Raw genomic sequence first — 20,936 nt, 5'->3', positions numbered from 1 at the left:
GGGCTTCTGTGGTCAGGAGGGGTTGGGGGTAGGATTCCGTAGGCCCCCCTCATCCCTGGGGGATATGTTCCAAGACCCCCAGTGGATGCCCGAAACCACAGATAGTACCAAACCCTATATATACTATACTTTTTCCTATACATACATACCTATGATAAAGTTTAATTTATAAATTAGGTACAGTTAGAGATGAACACCACCACCTAATAATACAATAGAACAAAGGTGTAATAAGAGGTGAATGTGCACACTCGCTCTTTTATAATGTTGTACTGCATTCACCCTTCTGATGGCCATGTGAGAGGATAAAATGCCCTACGTGATGAGATGAAGTGAGGTGAATGACAGTGGGCATTGAGACGGAGCATTAGGCTACTGTTGATCATCTCCTTCCCGTGACCCTGGATGTCAGGAGCAGACGATATGGATGGCTGGGGATCTCCCAGTGGGACGGAGCAGGGCAGCACGAGACTTCATTGTGCTACTCTGAATGGCACACAATTTAAAGCTTCTGAATTGTTTGTTTCTGGAATTTTCCATTTAGTGTTTTTGGACCAAGGTTGACCTTGGGTAACTGAATCCGAGGAAAGCAAGACTGCGGATAAAAAGGGTCTGCTTACTGTGGTAGGTATTGGCTCATCCAGCATAGATGTTAGAAACTCGTGAGGCTCTTAACTGCAGGGCTGTAAAGTCTGTGGTTAGAAGACTCCTTAGTTAAGGTTGAGGAAGGAGGAGAAGAGGGTGAGAACTTCCAAAGGAGGCATTGCAATGAGATAGTGGAGGATGGACTAAACTTGGAATGGTGGGAGGGAGCTGGGGATCTTTGCTTTCGAATGTATAAGGTATGGACTCAGCTGTAGAGAAATTAGTGTGCTCCAGGTAGAGACCTTTATTCATAATAGCCAAGTGATGAAAGACTTGTTTGAGGCAAAAAGCCAGAAACAAAGGAGACATCACTTAAGGTTAAAAGTCACTAACGTATTTGTTTTTTTTTTTTGATCTTCCCTGCATTTTGTTTTATATGGTAGCATTTGTATTCTATATACAAATTCTATAGCATTAAGAATGTCAAAACATTTAAAATGGCCATATAATAGTATTTGTTTATATGAATGGTCCATATTTTACTTAAACTATTCCCAAAATTGGGGTATCTTGGTGGTTAACAATCTTTTGATATTGCGAGTAATGCTATCGTTAGTATCGTTATGCCCAAATCTTTGGTTAAAATAGATTTCTAGAAAGTGTGGTAACTCTTAGTTACAAGGATGAAGAAAGGTAGGAGGCTGAGAATTTTGGAGAGTGTGGGGCTGGTCTATAGCCCTAGACTGCAGCACAGAGTTCTAGGTGAACTTGGGTATAGTATAGCCCAAGGGTGGGGAGAGAGGAGGAAAGCTACTTGGCTAGACACCAAAATGGGAGGCATGGCTCATTGTAGGTGAACTCAACTTGTAGGATTGCAAATGTGCGTAGCCTGCCAAATAGGAAACTTTTTTTAAGGTAATCCTGCGCCTTGAAGGTTTGTTGGGAGTGTTTATTGTCAGATGAAAGTACCTGCTGATAACACATGATTGCAGCAACGCTCAATCCAACATCATATTGATAAGTATTTGCCAAAGGAGGGACTCTAGAGTTAGTTGAGCCGCCTCCTGGGTACGAGACACAGTGCTCAGTACAGCTTTTCATAGCAGGTATTTTATTTTTATTTTAACTTTTTTGTTTGTTTGTGGTACGCGGGCCTCTCACTGTTGTGGCCTCTCCCGTTGCGGAGCACAGGCTCCGGACGCGCAGGCTCAGCGGCCATGGCTCACGGGCCCAGCCGCTCCGCGGCATGTGGGATCTTCCCGGACCGGGGCACGAACCCGCGTCCCCTGCATCGGCAGGCGGACTCTCAACCACTGCACCACCAGGGAAGCCCCATATTTTAGAGATGAGGAGACTCAGCAAGGTTAAGTAACTTATGAAAACTCAAGAGCCCATGCCTGCTTTTCTAGCCAGAGAAGAGAGATATTAGAACCAAACACTGTTCTGAGGACTTCTGATAGACCAGGCTACATACTTGATAGGGCTACATATCTTGATCATAACATATAATACCAGCCACCCATAGTTACGTGTTTATTTCACTTTCTCCCCTCATTAAGGCTGTGAAGTCATTGAGAGCAAGACCATCTTTGATCCGATTACCCTTATCATGTACTAGGTACTCAACAAATGTTTACTAAGGGAGCGCCTTGGTGGTCTAGTGGTTAGGATTCTGGGCTTTCACTGCCATGGCCCAGGTTCAATCCCTGGTCAGGGAACTGAGATTCCGTAAGCCACGTGGCAAAAAAAAAAAAGAGAAAAAAAAGTTCACTAAATATTTATCAAAAGATAAGTTGAGGGTTCTGGGCAGGAAAGTTCCTGAGATTTGGGTGGAGAGAACTAAAGTCATGGTGGAGGAGAAATAATGGATAGATCCCAACGTTGAAGAGTTGGTTAATCCCAGCATTAACCCCTTATGAGGTGTAACCTTTCTTTGTGATATAATGCTTAGCTTTCTATGAAGCTGCAATGGTCAATTCATTAAGAATCATGCATTTCTAGTAATGTATTTTTGTATGGGAAAAATACATTTTACTTCATTATACTAACTTTAAAGAATATCTCTATTCTACTGAGTAAAGAATTTGTATTATTGAGCTATAAATGAGCTACAAAAAGATAATTTTAGATGTAGTAGCTCGAAGTGTTCTCCATTTGTTGGGGGAAAACTTTTGGTGGCAAAAATTGTGTGCATAGAATTTAAACTTTTTTTAAAGAGAAGAGACCCTCCCCCACTGTGTGTGCCCATCACTAACTTCAGCGGTGATCAAAGCATGGTCCATCCTCTTTCATCTGTACTCTTTTACTATCCCCAGTCCACTGAATTATTTTGAAGAAAAGCCCAGGCATTACATTCATACACACTTCAGTATTTCTAAAAGATAATGACTCTTTTTTTAGAACCATAATGAAATATCATTATTACACCTACATAAAGTTAGCAAGAGTTCCTTAATGTCAAATATCCAATCAGTGTTCAAATTTTCACTATCCCACCCCTCACCTTCCATTTATACAATTGGTTTATTTGAATTCAGGACTCGACTCTTATTCATTTATATATTTAATGTCTCTTTTAATTATTAGGGTCCCCTCCCTTTATTCCCCTTGCTGTTTATTTGTTGAAAAAAGTCATCTTTCCTAAAGAGTTTCCCACATTTTACTAATTGCAACCCCATGGTGTCATTTAATATGTTCCTCTGTCTTTTCTGTTATCTAGAAGCTTGATCTGATTCAGATGCAACAACAGTACTTTATATTGTGTACTGACATCTGCAGACTCTTACTATCCTGTTCTCTCCCTTTTTGTACTGTTAGTGGCCACTGATAAACATTTTCTGTAAATTCTCTCTTTCTTCATTAATCAACTGGAAACTTCCCCTCAAGTATCTAATTACACAACGTAGAGTTTTTATTACATAAAAGGTGTATTAAGGACTTGATTATTTTTGTTAACCAGTCTTCAGAATCAAGAATTAGTTCTCTAGTATCTTCTAATGGTGCCAACCAAGGGTTTTTGTTTATTTGTTTAAGTATCACATGAACTCTTGGATTTTTCAAATATTTGATGTGATTCAGTCCATAGCAGTTATTATTCTTATTGATGCCCAATTTTGGCCCATTGGGAGATTTGTTATAGGCTCCTGCATCCTTCTGATATGACCCCAGTGGTCTTTGATAGTTTCCTTTGTTTTCTGGTAAGACAAAATGTTCCAGGCTCATCTTACACATTTTCTGCCCCAAACCTAGAATCAACCATTCCTACAAAGTATTTTGTTTTCAAAACACATTTCTTTCATATCTATCTATGTATTACATATACACACAACTTATGTAAATGTGCTCCTATATAAGCAATTATATATAAATATATTAGTAACATCACTATATATAAACATCTATATGGTTTATGTATTATTATTTCAGAATAATAGTACCAATATTTTACTTATATATTAACATTATTACTGAAAAACAGTTGAAGGTAATTTTCTGTTTTTGTCCTTGGTGTCAGTCCTTTGGTACATATTACTGTTTTTTTTGCGGTTCGCGGGCCTCTCACTGTTGTGGCCTCTCCCGTTGCGGAGCACAGGCTCCGGATGCTCAGGCTCAGCGGCCATGGCTCACGGGCCCAGCCGCTCTGCGGCATGCGGGATCTTCCCGGACCGGGGCACGAATCAGCAGGCGGACTCTCAACCACTGCGCCACCAGGGAAGCCCGTATATTACTGTTTTTAAAGTCATTTTAAACTCTTTCTTTTTTTTAATGAATTTATTTATTTATTTATTTTTGGCTGCATTGGGTCTTCGTTGCTGCGGTGCTGGCTTTCTCTAGTTGTGGCGAGCGGGGGCTACTCTTCGTTGCGGTGTGCGGGCTTCTCCTTGCGGTGGCTTCTCTTGTTGCAGGGCACGGGCTCTAGGCGCGCAGGCTCAGTAGTTGTGGCACATGGGCTTAGTTGCTCCGCAGCATGTGGGATCTTCCTGGACCATGGCTCGAACCCGTGTGCCCTGCATTGTCAGGCGGATTCTTAACCATTGTGCCACCAGGGAAGCCCTTAAACTCTTAGGGCTTGAACCCGTGTACCCTGCATTGTCAGGCGGATTCTTAACCACTGTGCCACCAGGGAAGCCCGTAAACTCTTAATGTGGTTAAGCCACCAACTTGATACATTGTTAGGTTTACTTGTGTTACTTTGCTTTTGCTTTTAAAGACTGCTCTTCAGAAAATTAGGATTTAATTTTGTCTTGTAATGATGTAAAACAGTTACATGTTTCCAAAGTCAAGCTCAGAAAATAAGGTGTTTTTAGTGAAGTCTAAATTTTATTCCTATCCTTCCACCCTGATCCTTCTCTCCCTCTCTAGGTTAACATCTTAAAATTTTTTATGACTTATACTCTGATTTTCAGAACTATAAGAAAATACGTATATATATATGTACCCTCCTTTTGCCTTCTCAGATAAATGATAGTATCCTACTCACTACATACTTTTCTTTATCTTGCCTTTTTCACTTAATTACATATGGGAGAGAGTCATGATTAATTTTATTATACAAAGAATTCTGAACTATACTCACATGTATGAACATGGAACTAAGCCTTGAAGTTTCAGAGAAAAAGATATTGTAGAGAGTGGTTTTCTCCCCTACTCAAACACTGAAGGACAGACTCTCCTGTGAGCTCGTGCTAAGATAGTCAAATTCTCTATTCTCACATGCTTAGTAGGCAAGCCATATCAGTAGGAACTGGTATTTCAGTTTAATTTTAATTTTTAAAATTTTTTTAAATTTTTATTTGATTACACACTTTTTAATAGACTGGTCCTCAAGTCTTCTAAATTGTATAGCTGTAAATGTTTCTCACTTGTTGAAGACCCTCCAGCATGTCTTTTAGAAAAGTAATAATGACCACTGGAGCTTGCCTGAATTTCCAAGACATGACCATTTTGAGTAACCTAGTGCTTGAGGAGAAAAATATGTAAATAAAATTCCTTCATGCAAATGCTCCCTGCAACTCTCATTGCCAGTCAGATTTCTGTAAATCATGATAAACAGATGCCACCAAACTAAATGACTAAGTAAAATTATGAAGATAGATTCTATTTATCTTACTTTTCAGTGTTGGGGAGGGAGAAAAGGATTAGGGCAGACACCAAGAACTCTATTAATTGATTTCAGCAAAGTGAGATGTGGGATTCTTAAGAACTGGAGAGAGCTGGCCCTGGTAAGAGAGAGGTTTGATTGCAACTTGGTTTGCTTTACCAGAAAACTGGGTTTTGGAAACAACCTAATATCAAGCTCATTGGGTTTTTGCCTAGTGTTTAGCTTTTTGCCACTTTTATTCTTAACTTTAAAAAAAGATTGAAGTAAAATTCACATAACATAAAATTTACCATTTTAACTGTTTTAAAGTGTACAATTCTGTGGCTTCCAGTACATTCACAGTGTTGTGCAACCATTGCCACTATGTAACTGCAGAACATTTTCATCACTCCCCCAAAGAAACCCGTCACTCCCCTTTTTCCCTCTCCTCAGTCCATAAGAACCCATCTGCTTTTCTGTCTCATGGATATGCCTATTTTGAACGTTTGGGAACATACAATATGTGGCTTTTTGTGTCTGATTTCTTTCAGTTAGCATGTTTTCAAGGTTCAACCTTATAGTAGTTCTCAGGACTTTATTCCTTTTTGTGACCTAATTATATTCAATTTTATAGATATACCACAATTTTTCCATCAGTTGATGGATATTTTGTTTGTGTTCACTTTTGGCTGTTGTGAATAGTGCTTCTATGAACATTCATTTGCAAGGTTTTGTTTAAACACCTGATTTCAATTCTCTTGGGTATATACCTAGGAGTGGAATTGCTAGGACATAGAGTTTGAGTAACTGCCAGACTGTCTTTTTACTTGCTTGATTATACTCTATTATGCACAAAAGTTTTCATTTTCATAGGGTCCAATTTATTGATTTTTTTCTTTAGGTGCTTGTGCTTTTGATGTTGTATCTAAGAATCCACTGCCACATCCAGAATCATGAAGATCTATGCCTGTGTTTTTCTTCTAAGAGTTTTATGTTTTTTAACTCTTACATTTAGGTCTATGGTCCATTCTGAGTTACTTTTTGTATATGGTGTGTGGTAAGTGTCCAGTTTCATTCTGTTGCATGTGGATATCCAATTGTCCAAGCACAATTTGTTGAAAAGACTTTTTTTTCCCCTGTTCAATGATCTTGGCACCCTTGTTGAAAATCAGTTAACCGGAGATGTATGGGTTTATTTCTGGACTCTTAATTTCGATTTCATTGATCTTTATGTCTATCCTTATGCCAAGACTGCACTGTTTTGATTACTGCAATTTTGTAGTAAGCTATAAAATTGGGACATGTGATCCCTCCAACTTTCTTCTTTTTCAAGATTGTTTCAATTATTTGGGGTCCTTTGCAATTCCATATGAGTTTTCGGATCAGTTTATCCATTTCTGCAAAATTAGAAGTTGGGATTTTGATAAGAATTGCATTGAATCTGTGATTTGTGGAGTACTGCCGTGTTAACAAAATTAAGTCTTCTAATCCATGAACTTGGAATGTCTTTCCATTTATTTAGGTATTTTTAAATTTCCTTCAACCATGTTTTATAGTTTCTAGTGTACAAGTCTTGCATCTCCCTGGTTAAATTTATTCCCAAATATTTTATTCTTTTTGATGCTATTATAATTGAAATTACTATTATTATTTTTTTTTTGCGGTACGTGGGCCTCTCACTGTTGTGGCCTCTCCTGCTGTGAAGCGCAGGCTCCAGACAGCACAGGCCCAGTGGCCATGGCCCACGGGCCCAGCCGCTCTGCGGCATGCGGGATCCTCCCGGACCAGGGAACGAACCCGTGTCCCCTGCATCGTCAGGCAGACTCCCAACCACTGCGCCACCAGGGAAGCCCTATTTTCTTAATTTTATTTTCAGATTGTTTATTGCTTATATATAGAAATACAACTCATTTTTGTATATTGAAGTTACTATTATTATTTTTGTGTGTGTGTGTGTGTGGGGGGGGGGGGGTACACGGGCCTCTCACTGTTGTGGCCTCTCCCGTTGCAGAGCACAGGCTCCGTACACGCAGGCTCGGAGGCCATGGCTCACGGGCCCAGCCGCTCTGTGGCATGTGGGATCCTCCCGGACCGGGGCATGAACTCGTGTCCCCTGCATTGGCAGGCGGACTCTCAACCACTGCGCCACCAGGGAAGCCCTGAAGTTACTATTATTTTTAAGGAAACTGTTTTGTCACCAGTGCATCCTTGATAACTTGTGCTAATTCTTTGGGTTTAACAGTTACTCTCTGACCTTCATGCTGAAGGATATTAATACCTCCTTAGTTTCATCCATCTTGATATAGGGATTTCAACACTGTCTTGTTACCAAGAAGTTTCTGCTCTTTAATTAACCATGGATAATACTACATTTAAAAATGCTGACTGATACGTTGGGGAGGAGAAAAAAAGAGAGATATGGGGCTTCTCTGGTGGCGCAGTGGTTGGGAGTCCGCCTGCCGATGTAGGGGACGCGGGTTCATGTCCCAGTCTAGGAAGATCCCACATGCCGCGGAGCGGCTAGGCCCGTGAGCCATGGCCGCTGAGCCTGTGGGTCCGGAGCCTGTGCTCCGCAATGGGAGAGGCCACAACAGTTAGAGGCCTGCGTACCACAAAAAAAAGAGAGATATGGGCAATAACCTTATAGTCATCATATTTTAAAAATTTATTCTTATTTATATTTTTAAATCGCTTATTATATAAAATTAGAATGTCATAATTTAAATCACCCATAATCCTGCTACTCACAGGTAACCACAGTTAAGAATTAGATTACTCATGGGTGCTGAACATAAGTATTGTTAATATTGCTAAGATCATACTCTTCCTATAATTTTTGTTCTATTTTTAAAATATCTAAATTCTGTAATAATGACTCACTGTTAGAAAACATCAATTTAAATACACTATAAAAATAAAAAGTAATAGTAATTTCTTTACATTTATTTTGGATAGCCACTTTTGGCATGTCTTTCATGGGCCTTTTTTTTAAAAAAAAATAAGTGTAACACATGCATTTGGTTAAAACAATCAAATAGTTCTGAAGGATTCATAATGGAAAGCAGTGGTGCCTTTCTCCACTTCTCCAGAATCCCAGTGCCGCTCTCTAGGAGGAAATCATTTTTAACTCCAGTTTTTGTAACTTTTGAGGAATGACCTCCATATCTCAGTATTTTTCCTGATATATTTTGATTTAGCAACTTTAGACACTAATATATTGGATCTCCTGACCTTTTTTCCCTACATCCTTATCATCCCTTAAGGCCTGACCAGAATAAGCACATTGGCCCAGATATTAGGAGAGACTAGAATTTCCTAAGCACTTACTATGTGCCAGGCTCTGCTCTAAAGTTGCCATTTTAATCCTTACAACAACTGAATGAGTTAGTTTACATCATTCTAGTTGGAATGGTAAGGAAACAGAGGTTCAAAGAGGTAGAAACTTGTCCAAGTGTGGCAGATCGCATTTTCCAAAACATGGCCGCAACAGTATTTCTGGTCCCACCTGCTTTTCCAGAACACTGCCATTTATTTCCCCATTGCCTTGGAGTCTATTTCCTCACCCCTTAAGCCTGGGCAAGCCTTTGTGGCTGACTTGATGAGTAGAATGCTGTGGATATATTGCTGCTGCATGACTTGCCTGGGTTTAGAAAGGTGGAACGCTTCTTAATGTCTCTCTCCCTGTGGATTCTCACCCTTGGAAGCCAACCACCATGTTGTAAGGAAGCCCAGGCTCCATGAAGCCACATGTAAGTTATCTGGCTTATAGTGTCAACTTAGGGTCCAGCCGGCACAACAGCTGCCATCAATCACCAGACGTGTGAGAAAACAAGCCCTCAGCTGATGAGCCACTCTCATCCTTCCAGTCTTCCAGCTGAGGCCCCAGACATTGTAGAACAGAGACAAATTGTCCCCTTTATGCCCTGTCCACATTCCTGACCCACAGAATTGGTGAATGTGACAAAGAGTAGTTTTATGCCACTAAGCTTTGAGGTAATTTCATACACAGCAATAGATAACCAAAACATCAGGGCACCATACATCTGGTAAGTGACAGACCTTGGGTTTGAGCCTCGTTCCACCTCCGGAATCTCTGCTTTTAGCCACTAGGTTCCACTATCTGTGGAAACTACTGTATTCGTTTGCTAGGGCTGCCATAACAAAGTACCACAGACTGGGTGGTTTAAACAATGGAAATGTATTTTCTCACAAGTCCAATATCAAGGTGTTGGCAGGGTTGGTTCCTCCTGAAGCCTCTCTCCTTGGCTTGTAGATGCCATCTTTCCCCAGTATCTTCACATGGTCTTCCCTTTGTGCTCTCCGGTGTCCTAATCTCTTCTTATAAGGACAGAGCCTACATGTATGACCCCATTTTACCTTAATTACCTCTTGAAAGGCCCTATATTCAAATACAGTAATATTCTGAGGTACTGGGTGTTAGAATGTGAACATACGAATTTGGGGAAGACACAGTTCAACCTATAACAACTACCCACAGGGCGTGGAGCTCTGGCTCCTGGCTCACTCTCTACCTCCTGCCTTCGTCTGCTTTATCTTCCTGGGCAGTGGTTTTAGACCCTAGCCACACATTAGAATCATCTGGTGAGCTCAAAAAAGAGTTATAGCCATGCCCTACCCCAGACCAATTAAATCAGAATCTCTGGGGTAGGGCCTGGGTACCAGCATATTTTTAAATTCCTCCATGATTCTAACGTGCAGCCAGGGTTGAGGATGACTGCTCTGGTGTGGAAGAGAGGTCTGGCGAGAGCAGTGAGCCAGCCAGGACAGGTGAGGGTCACCTGGGGCAGCAAATTCATGTTTCGGTTACAGAAAGAGAAATAAAATCAAAATAAAATAAAATCACAGAGAATCCCAGTGTTTCATAGTAGCTTAGATATGAAGAGGATGGGGTATCAACTGGGCTAAAAAGCAGAAGATATAGGGAAATAGCCATCCTGCTAGTTAAGGTGTGAAATTCCATTACATGACATTAGAAACCAAGAAAAAAAATAAAGCAGGAAAGCACAAGATATTCAGTGGCAGTGAAGTAACAAAAATGAGCAAGTACGGGGCTTCCCTGGTGGCGCAGTGGTTGGGAGTCCGCCTGCCGATGCAGGGGACACGGGCTTGTGCTGCGGAGCGGCTGGGCCCGTGAGCCATGGCCGCTGAGCCTGCGCGTCCGGAGCCTGTGCTCCGCAACGGGAGAGGCCACAGCAGTGAGAGGCCCGTGTACCGCAAAAAAAAAAAAAAAAATGAGCAAGTAGGGTTTGGTGTGAGTCGTCCCCCATTAGAGCCTGGTTTTCATGTTTTACACTGTAACTGAGCAGAATTTATTGACTATTTTATAACATGCAAAAATCAAGTGCTAGCAGTATAGCCCAGCCGGGGAGCTCCATACCCCACGTCAGGAACCTTGATCTCCGTACACTGTCAGCAGTCAGAGCAGCACCACCCTGTCCCCACCTCGCCCCGGCTGGCCACAGACACTCAGCAGACCTCTATGTTCCAGACAGATTTTTCTTTCCTTCTCACTCCCAGCCTTCTTCCCCTTTGGCTGTTTCTGGGGCTCTGTGTTGCTTGTGAATTGACATGGGGGGATGTTGCCTATTCCTGAAGTCATTTATATTAGTATTACTACAGTAAGTTCTTTATGAAATAAAAATCAATAGTCACAGACATCCTGAGTAGTGAGGAAAATAATTGTTTATGGCACTCAGCTTAAGCTGTTCTGGTAATCACGTTGAAAAATACAATATTTATTCATTAGATCAAATTTAATGAGGCCTCCTGGCAGTAATTATAAAAATTACTGTAGCAGTAAATTACTAATGAGTTGTGATGTGCTTCCTACCTGTGAAGAAGGACTGGGGGTTGAAAAAGCCTGCTACCCAGATGAGGATGCGAGGGAGGGAGCCCCACAGGCTCCGTGCTGCTCCCTCACCCAGGCAGGAGAGGAGCAGTGTACCCAGACCACAAAAGCAAACAAGAAAAAAGACCAAGGACATGCAACCCGGGTGGTGGTGGTAGGGGGGGATTCTTGCAGCCGTAGGAACAGGATCAAGATTAGAGCATTCTTTTCCCAAAGGTGAGCATCATCTCAGCGACTTGGAGTTGCTGGCGTGCTGGGGTCACAGAGGAGCACTAATCTGTGCTTGGGAAGGACAGAGCTTCTTATTAAGGCCGGGAAATGATTCCAGACACACGCCGCCCTTCAAGTCTGGGGGCTCGACTCTGACCGCTGAGGTATAGGTTCTGCTCGACGCTTTCAAAACCAGCCGCTAAGCCTCTGCTCTAATGCAAACACAGCTGATGGTTTTTACAAGCTCCTGCGGGTTTCTTCCTCCTCTGAAAGCTCAGAACTAGATAGAATGTTTGCTTTTTATTTATAGCATGGAGCTAAGATTTTTTAAAGGCTGCAAGTAATTGATTTTGATTGAAAGTCTATATGTGAAAAAGCCAGAAAATATATTGATCTGATGGTAGGCACAATTTTATTTTATTTATTTATTTTTTGCGGTACGCGGGCCTCTCACTGTTGTGGCCTCTCCTGTTGCGGAGCACAGGCTCCGGACGCGCAGGCTCAGCGGCCGTGGCTCACGGGCCCAGCCGCTTCGCGGCATGTGGGATCTTCCCGGACCGGGGCACAAACCCGTGTCCCCTGCATCGGCAGGCAGACTCTCAACCACTGCGCCACCAGAGAAGCCCGGTAGGCACAATTAAAAAAACATACAACAGGGTTAAGTGGACACATCAAATATCCAACAAGGTATGGTTCAACACAGCTTTGTACTGCAGTTTTCTGGATTAATATAAACGATGGATACTAGCCTTACCCCATAACAGGGCTACTATGTCAGGTCCCTATGGTAGCCTTTGTTCCCCAGACACAGAACCATGGCCTGCCGACGAGGGACCAGCCACGCTGGGTGAGGGTCTCCCACCCACCAGCAGCTGGAGTCGGGTACCCAGTAGAAACGCCTGCTGAAGCCTCAGCACAGCGTCCCTCTCCAAAGTAACGTCTCTGAATAGCAGGCAGGCTGTCGTCTGGAGTGACAACTATCTATTCAGGTGGTGGCTGCTTTTGTCTTCTCACTTGTAACACCAAGAGGATTTTTGTTTAACTTTCAGAATTCTGACAGCATCTCTGAATGTCGTACTCCAAGCGGGTCCAGCCCCTCCTCTCGTGGGGAGGGTGCAGTGACATTAGAGTGTACATTTTTTTCTTTAAATTGCAGATGCCTTAAAATGAGATTGTCAGGTTTGTTGGCTCGTCAGACGAAAGTATCAAGATTGTCACAGTGTATTATATCACTATAATATGATTATGGTACACGAAACTAATGAGTAATATTGTACTTAGTGGTGGGACTGAGTCACACCAACATTAAAAACGGTGAGCAGCCTTGCGTCTTACCAGAGAACCTAGGAAGGATGCTACCCTGCGGGACATGAGGCCGGAATTTCATCCTCAGGGAAGGTCAAGAAGCCCTCTTTGGAGAGGGAGAAATAGCGGGGAGGGGCAAGATGAGGGTTGTGTGGGGAGACCAGAGCAGCAGGGAGCCAGGGGCTCCTCAGGGAGACGGATTGAAGCCTCCGACAGAAAATGAAGGAAGGAGTCAGTGTCAATTGTGAGTTTTCATCACAATTAGAATCGCATGTGGCTAAACTAGAAGCAGTTTGAAGAGGAGTGTTATCTGCCTTGCTTAAGCCCTCGGCCATTCATTCCTTCATCAGATGTTTATAAGCCTCCTGCGTGCCCGGCACTCAGCATCAGGCACCCAGCAGTACGGGTACCAGGCACAGGCACCCGTGAGGTGAGGTGAGGCCCGCGGTGAGCAGTGCAGACATCGAACAAGTACAAGTACAAACTAACGTGCAGTGCCCGTGTGGTGTAAGTGCTGGGGAGGGAAAGACCTAATTTATTTAGTGGAAGTGATATTGGAGCTGAGAACTCAAAAGATGAGGAGTTAGGAGGGGAATGGTGGTGATGGGGGTTGGCATTCGAGGCACAGGAAGCAGCATTCCTGTGCAGGAGAGCACGTCGAGCCAGTGGGAACTGGCGGAAGGTCAGAGGGATGGAGGGAAGAGGTGATCCCATAGTCGCCACATGAAGAACGTGACTTCCGGGGTCAGACAGACAGGGCCAGTCGACCTCTCTATGTTCGTTGTAAGGGCCTAAATGACATCATCCGTAAAGCCCTCAGCACACACGGGTCCTGGCATGTAGTAGAAATCGGTGCATGGAAATAATCATTATTGTTACTGAGGGGCAGGCTGGTGAGCTTATTGCTATGTGGCGGTGTGCAGACAGCCAAGTGCTTGTTTGGTGGTAGATGGACTGCTGGGGAGTTGGACAAAGGTGAGGCATGTGAAGGCATAGCACTGCCATTATACCCGAGTCAGGGCGTAGAGGATAACAGAAGAGCAAGTACTTACTCTGACCTAGGACAACAATATCCCAAAGTAAACATTCATCTACTTGTTAGCATCAAGCAACACCTCCACGTGTGGTAGATGAGCTGGCACGTTATAGTTTCTTTGAGATTTCTTCAGTACACAGACCGCACAACCGCACTCAGAAGCCCTGAGCCCAACACGCCGTTCTGTGAGTGCCTAAAGACTGGTCAATCTGAAGTGGGTATTTTTGCCAAGACAGACTGCGCTTGTGCCTACTAGTACAGAAAGCCTGCTTCCTAAAACTGATAGGATTTACAGGGTTTATCTTTTCTAAAAGACGCATGTGTATTCCCCTCACTAATGTTATTGCACCTAACACTCATATTTGAAGAAGGAAACTTACCTGCAAGAACTGCAAGAAAAATTAAAAATGTGTACCCAGAGCCCTCCCAGAAGTCAAAGATGTCAGTGTTTAGAGTGTGTCGAGTTGGGACTTTGACACCCCTGAACTCCTCGTCCCCAAACTCAAGAGCAACACGGAAAAGATGAAGGACTAAAGAGATTCCTCATTGCTGCTATCCCAAGAGCACGCCAAAGGCTGGCTGAGATTCACTTGTCATGAGTGGGTTGTGAACATATTTATAAAGGATTAACCTGGGCCTACAGTCCAGGAAAACGATTTGGTTAAACACATATTTTATTCCATTTTGTCTTCTTCATCTACATCTTCCCCTACTTCTTGATATGAGTCATTGTTGATGAGGGTATCGTGTGCATCTCTAGTATTCCTGCTAGGGAAGACGTAGCTTTTTCCAACCCAGACTTCCAGAAGATTATAAAGCTCTTATTTTCCAAGAATTTTGTCTAGAGGAAAAGCATTCACTGATGGGTTGACTGAGCTTTGTAGCCCAAATGGCTGAACAAATGAGACATGGGCATTTTCAACTGGCTTATCCTTTCAGAATGCATAAAGTGGGGAGTTGTGGGGAGGGGGGCGATGGGGAAGAGGCAGGAGGAGAACAGACACAGGCTGGAGACTCACCAGTCCTGCCAGGGGCAGCTTTGTCTGGCCTGGCTTGTCTCTGGTACCCGGGGCACCCGTGCATCCTCACGCAGCTCCGCTCTCCCTCGCCTGCAAGCCTGCTGCCCCTGAACTCTTTAGAGCACCAGGTCTGAGTGTGGCTTAAAGGCCATCTGCTACAGGCACATGGTCAGCCCTTTGTGGAAGCTGCTTACTGGGGGTACTTTAGAACTCGGCCTCTTTGTCCCGAAAACAGCATACTTCTGTGAGCTTTTTTTTCCCCCTAAATTGAACCACTCCTGTCCCTAATTGTGTCACTCCTGCTGTCACCTCCTAGCCATCAGAGCCTGTGGCATGGTTCTGATTGTGTTGCAGTGCGTCCTTGAAGCATCCTTTTTGTTGTGTTCAATGGCTCTCCTTCAGCTCACAACACAGTGGTCGCAATGGTCTCCTAGGGTCACCCATTCTCCACTGAGGACCAGCCCAGAAAAGCTCAGTCGTAATGAACGGGGCTTCAGACGGACAGACACACACGCGGGCTTGAGAGCCCTCCTGGCTTCGGCCACTCTAACAAGAATTTGTCATTTGTGGCTTTTGCACATTGGAAAAACTTTCATCTCTGAGTTTCTATGGGCTATAAATACTTGGTAGGTTAAAAAGGAATCATTCAGAACATGAAATAAACATAACCTGGCACGTACACAGCAACACACCTCAACGGAGCCCTTCAACTTGTAGGCCAGAGCTGCGGGAATCTGAGACGGGCCTTCCTTCATCTCCTCTCTCATTCACTTCCCTCCCGGGCTGGACACTGCTCTGGTTTCTGACCTTTTTTGGTTGGATGTTTTCCTAATGAGGCAGGAGGATGAGGTCTCCATGTTACTTACACCTTTCAACCACAAAGTGAAAACTTGATTTCCTTGGGATGGGGGAAAATGTGTACAATGTATGGAAATCACGACATGGGTAATATGTATCTCCCACAAATAAAGAAATGAGTCTAGCAGAGGGATGCTCTAGCTTGATTCTGAAAAATCACTATGATCGTGGTCTTTATGGCTTTATTTGTTTTCAAAATAACTGCTTTATTATTTTTTTCAGATCGTAAATGAAGTGATTGTTGTAAAAAAAATTTAAGTAATAGAAAGATAGACCAAGAAAAATAAGCATCAACCATATTTTCCAAAGAGAGTATCATTAATACCTTTGTCCTGTGTTTTTCTTTCTTTTTTTACATTGAGGTATAAAATACACATGAAGAGGTACACAAATCATAAATGCACATCTCAACATTAAAAAAATTTTCTTAATAGTATATATCCATATCACCACCACCTACATCAAAACATTCCTTGTACCATAGCAAACTCTGTTGTGTCCCCTCCTAGTCAATACCAGACATCCCTTCCTGAGCACATATAATATATGTATCCCATTTTAGACTGTTTTCTCTATATTACACTTTTTATGCTTTGCTTATGTATAGCAGGCATTTTTACAAAAAGAAACCAAACTCTTCATATAGTATTGTGATCCAATCTTCTCACTTTATGTAATAAAAAATTTACATTTATATATAATAAATATATAAATTCACTTTATATAATACCAATAAGATCTCACACTTATATAATATACAAATATATAATTTACATAATTATCACTTCATATTCTTTCTATGTCGTTAAATCTAAAACTAAACCATCATCTGTAATGGCTGCGTCCCATTATTAGGTGTAGCATAATTTGTAAACTACTTTCCTACTGATGGACATTTAGCATTGTTCCCTTTTGATTATATTTAGAAATTGCCATTAGGGTAACATTTATGAGCAAACTTATTCCAAAGGCTTTGTAATCCTTTACTGTTGAGTGTATTTCTTACATGCTTCTACATTTTTATATTATCCATCTCTTTTGTTCCACATTTGTTCTTTCTCTTGTGTGTACTCATCTTTCAGCACATGCTAAAGGACTCTGTGTGTGTGTGTGTGTGTGTGTGTGTGTGTGTGTGTGTGTTTATTCAGATATTGTTAATGTAGTAGTCCCAATCTAGCCCAGTCTTGGAGCAGGAGACAGAAAGTTATGTTCGGCTCCACACATCATATCATGAGGTTTTAAAAGTCATTTAAAAATTCTCATCAGATTTCACATCTTCACAGATCATTCTATTTACAGGGGCAAAAAAAAAAAAAAAAAAGGTATCTGGCTCAAGTCCTCTGATTCCATCCTTATTGTAACGTCACCCCTTCCCCTTGACTAGAAAGCATTTCCATGAATATGCACAGTGCGTTTCTTTCTGCTCTAATCTGTGAGTATCACTGCCCTGGTCTCTCAGCCCCCCACCTCAGGCTTTTTGTGAAATACTCCATTCTCTTTATTAGGAGTGAGAGTCTTGTACAAAATTCCAGTGCTGTGGGTTGGCACGCTCGTTGAATTTTCAAATCGGGTTCATTTTCCTGGTCAGTTATTTAATTTATTTTTTAAAGACATCTTTTATTTTCAGTCAAAGGACAAGGAAAAATAATTCTGAGAGATATGTGTTTAAAGTAAAAGGGGGTTTTATTAGGATGTTTGTTTATGTTGACTCTACAGAGTTCTTTTTAGTCTAGAAGCCACAGGGATTATTATTTCTTTGTCATGGAATCCCTAGATCTTTGTGGGAAGCCTAGAAGAACCAGTTTCTCTCCATTTAAACAAATTCAATTCACTCGCATTGGCAGAGCACACCAAAATCTTATTTTTCTCAGCCAAGCAGAGGAAAGTCTGGGAGTTTTTAAGTTTTATTATTATTTTTTTAATTTTTGGCTGCATTGGGTCTTTGTTGCTGCGTGCGGGCTTTCTCTAGTTGCAGTGAGCGGGGGCTACTCTTCCTTGCTGTACGCGGGCTTCTCATTGCGGTGGCTTCTCTTGTTGTGGAGCATGGGTTCTAGGCGCATGGGCTCAGTAGTTGTGTTTCGTGGGCTCTAGAGCGCAGGCTCAGTAGTTGCGGCACACAGGCTTAGTTGCTCCGCGTCATGTGGGATCTTCCCGGACCAGGGCTCGAACCTGTGTCCCCTGCATTGGCAGGCAGATTCTTAACCACTGTGCCACCAGGGAAGTCCCTGCCTGGGAGTTTTTTAAACATGGATTTTCCATTCTAATTTTTCCCCCCCAGGGGGAAATATATATATAAAATACACATAGCCTCTTCTCCAAGGCAATGAGGCACATGAAGTTTCTCTCCTAAAACCCTTCCTGGCCAGATTATGTATGAGTGAAAATAAAGTTTTCTTATAGGCTTAAAAGAAATCGCCAAGCAAATAAATACTTGTTTGGAAAAAATTCAAGCAAACCTCTGAAATGTAAAAAATAAAATTTGGTCTCTCACAGTCCCATTACCTCAGGAGTAACCATTGTTAATAGTTGGCATTTGTATCATGCTTTAGAAATAAAATATGGGATTGCATTATTCATATGATGCAAAAAGCTGTTTTCACTCCACACGTATTGGACACATCTCTATTGGCAGAACACAAAGATCTACCTCATTAGAGTGGCAGTAGCAGATTCCATAGTACGAATCCCTATAATTTTTTAACCATTTTTGATCAGTGGACATCTAGGTTTTCCTACAGATTTTTCTATTTACAAGCCTGTATATTGAATCTAAATGTCTCACAGGTCCCGTTATAATTATAGCCACAGATCTTAACCAGTTGCAGTTGGCGGTTGGTGGTTATTTTTATCCATTTCTATTCCCAGAAAAGAAGGAATGGGGCAATCCACAGCCAGTGATTGGCCTGCCTACCCAGTACACAAATGTAACTATAAAACCTATTTTTTCCTTCTTCCATCCCAGCCTCCCCACCTCCTTCCTCCCACATGCCTTCTCTCTTCCCCCCACATGGAAAAAAGTTTCCAAAAGAAAGTTTTGGGCTTAGCAACTAGGCTGATGTATCAAACTCGTTTAGAGACATGACTGCCTTATATTTTTCTGGTTCCATATTCCTAGTTTTCTCCTACAAGTTCTCTGGATTGTTCTGCATTTACAACCTGATGACTATGGTCTCTGAGAGGATTTCCGGTGGCTGGAAGGTTTATGGTTGATGATGTAATGTAGTAGCAGTTTCACACCAAGTCCAGCATTCCTGAGTCTAACCAGGTGCTCTTGAGCCCGAAGTACGGCGGTCTGAGTCTTCATGTTTGCTTCCCCCTCCCTCGTCATGGAAAACAACAGAGTACACCGATAAGCCAGAAACTGCACAAAGAGGACGGCTTTCAGACTCGCATGTTAGAAGGGCAGAGTTCTGTGTGTTGTGTTTGTACTGTTAGCCTATGAAAAACAGACAAGATTTAGGGAAAAAAAGGAAGGCTATTTACTAGCGCAAAATACAAGATAGTTCACTTTACATATTTTCCTGATGGACACAAAGTGACACCCATACTGATTGACTGTCGGCATGTGCCTCTCCACGGAGCCAGGCTCTCTGTGATGGATCAGCCGGGCTCAGGCAAGTGTCAGGAAGATTATCAAAAGAAAGAGCTGTCTGTAGTTGTTCCCTTTTTGAAGAGATTGACAACTCACCCTAACAAAAGGAAACATTAGTGTGCTATTTGCGTCTGGAGAAAGAGACTATGATAAGATGACGTGATAAATGGTGGGGTGGGGCTAGGGGTGGGAGGGAGGTTGCCATAAAAACACACAAGGTAGCTAAATCGTGTAGTGCAAAGAAAACCTCAGCTCGCACATTGATGAGGCTTATATTTTTAATTATTATTTTAAAAAATAAATTTATTTATTTTTGGCTGCGTTGGGTCTTCATTGCTGCGCACGGGCTTTCTCTAGTTGTGGCGAGCGGGGTCTACTCTTCGTTGCGGTGCGCGGGCTTCTCATTGCAGTGGCTTCTCTTGTGGAGCACGGGCTCTAGGTGCGTGGGCTTCAGTAGTGCTGGCACGTGGGCTTCAGTAGTTGTGGCATGCGGGCTCTGGAGTGCAGGCTCAGTAGTTGTGGCGCAGGGGCTTAGTTGCTTCACAGCATGTGAGATCTTCCCGGACCAGGGCCCGAACCCGTGTCCCCTGCATTGGCAGGTGGATTCTTAACCACTGCGCCACCAGGGAAGCCCGAGGCTTGTTTATTTTAAGAAGGCAAGCTGGTCTGAACCCCAAAAGCGTCTTCAAAAATTTTAGCATAGGTTCTCTAGTGTTGCCAACAGCTTTCAGAGAACTCTTAAATATTTCGTACCTTTTCTCTAGCTGCTTTACTGTGACCATTGGTAGCCTGCACGAGAAGACGCAGTGTACGGTGAAGCAAAAAGGAATTAGGCAGATCTCCTCCCTCCACAAGATCCAGAGCGGGGCCTACATTTGGCATAGCCCGGAACAGGGGTTTGTATAGTGGATTCACCGAGGGTGTTTATTATGATTCTGAAACTAACTGGATGAACTTGGGTGTATCCAAATAGGAAATTGTCCCCTCGAGATGCTTTACCCCTCATTGATTGCAGGGATGGCACCGATTTCAAGTGTCTTCAGGTCATCTTGTCAGACTTGCTTCCCGAGCTAATACACCCGAGTTGATAACGCAGTGAACAAGTTGCGCGTGGAGATGAAAATGCTTTGACAGACGGCTAAAGTCCACACGGCGCCTGCAGGAAGCAGTCACTTTTCTCCTCGCTGACCCTGCATTCTCACAACATTCCTAGGCCTCCAAGGTGCTCCTGGGGGAGTCTCCTGCCCATGGCAAACCAGGCCATGTCTAGTAGGTGGTGGGTCTCCTCTGGCCTGAGCAGAGAGTGGTTCTAGATCTCAAGAGCTTGCTGTAGGAGCTTAGCTTTGGGCCAGGCTGGCCCCTCTAGGCATCCTCAGGGTCTG

The sequence above is a fragment of the Delphinapterus leucas genome, chromosome 8, assembly GCF_059928025.1.
Source record: "Delphinapterus leucas isolate spDelLeu-1000000601 "Yukka" chromosome 8, BTC_Dleu_Yukka2, whole genome shotgun sequence".
NCBI lineage: Eukaryota > Metazoa > Chordata > Mammalia > Artiodactyla > Monodontidae > Delphinapterus > Delphinapterus leucas.
The sequence above is the reverse complement of the archived record's forward strand: the minus strand, read 5'-3'. Positions refer to the sequence as shown.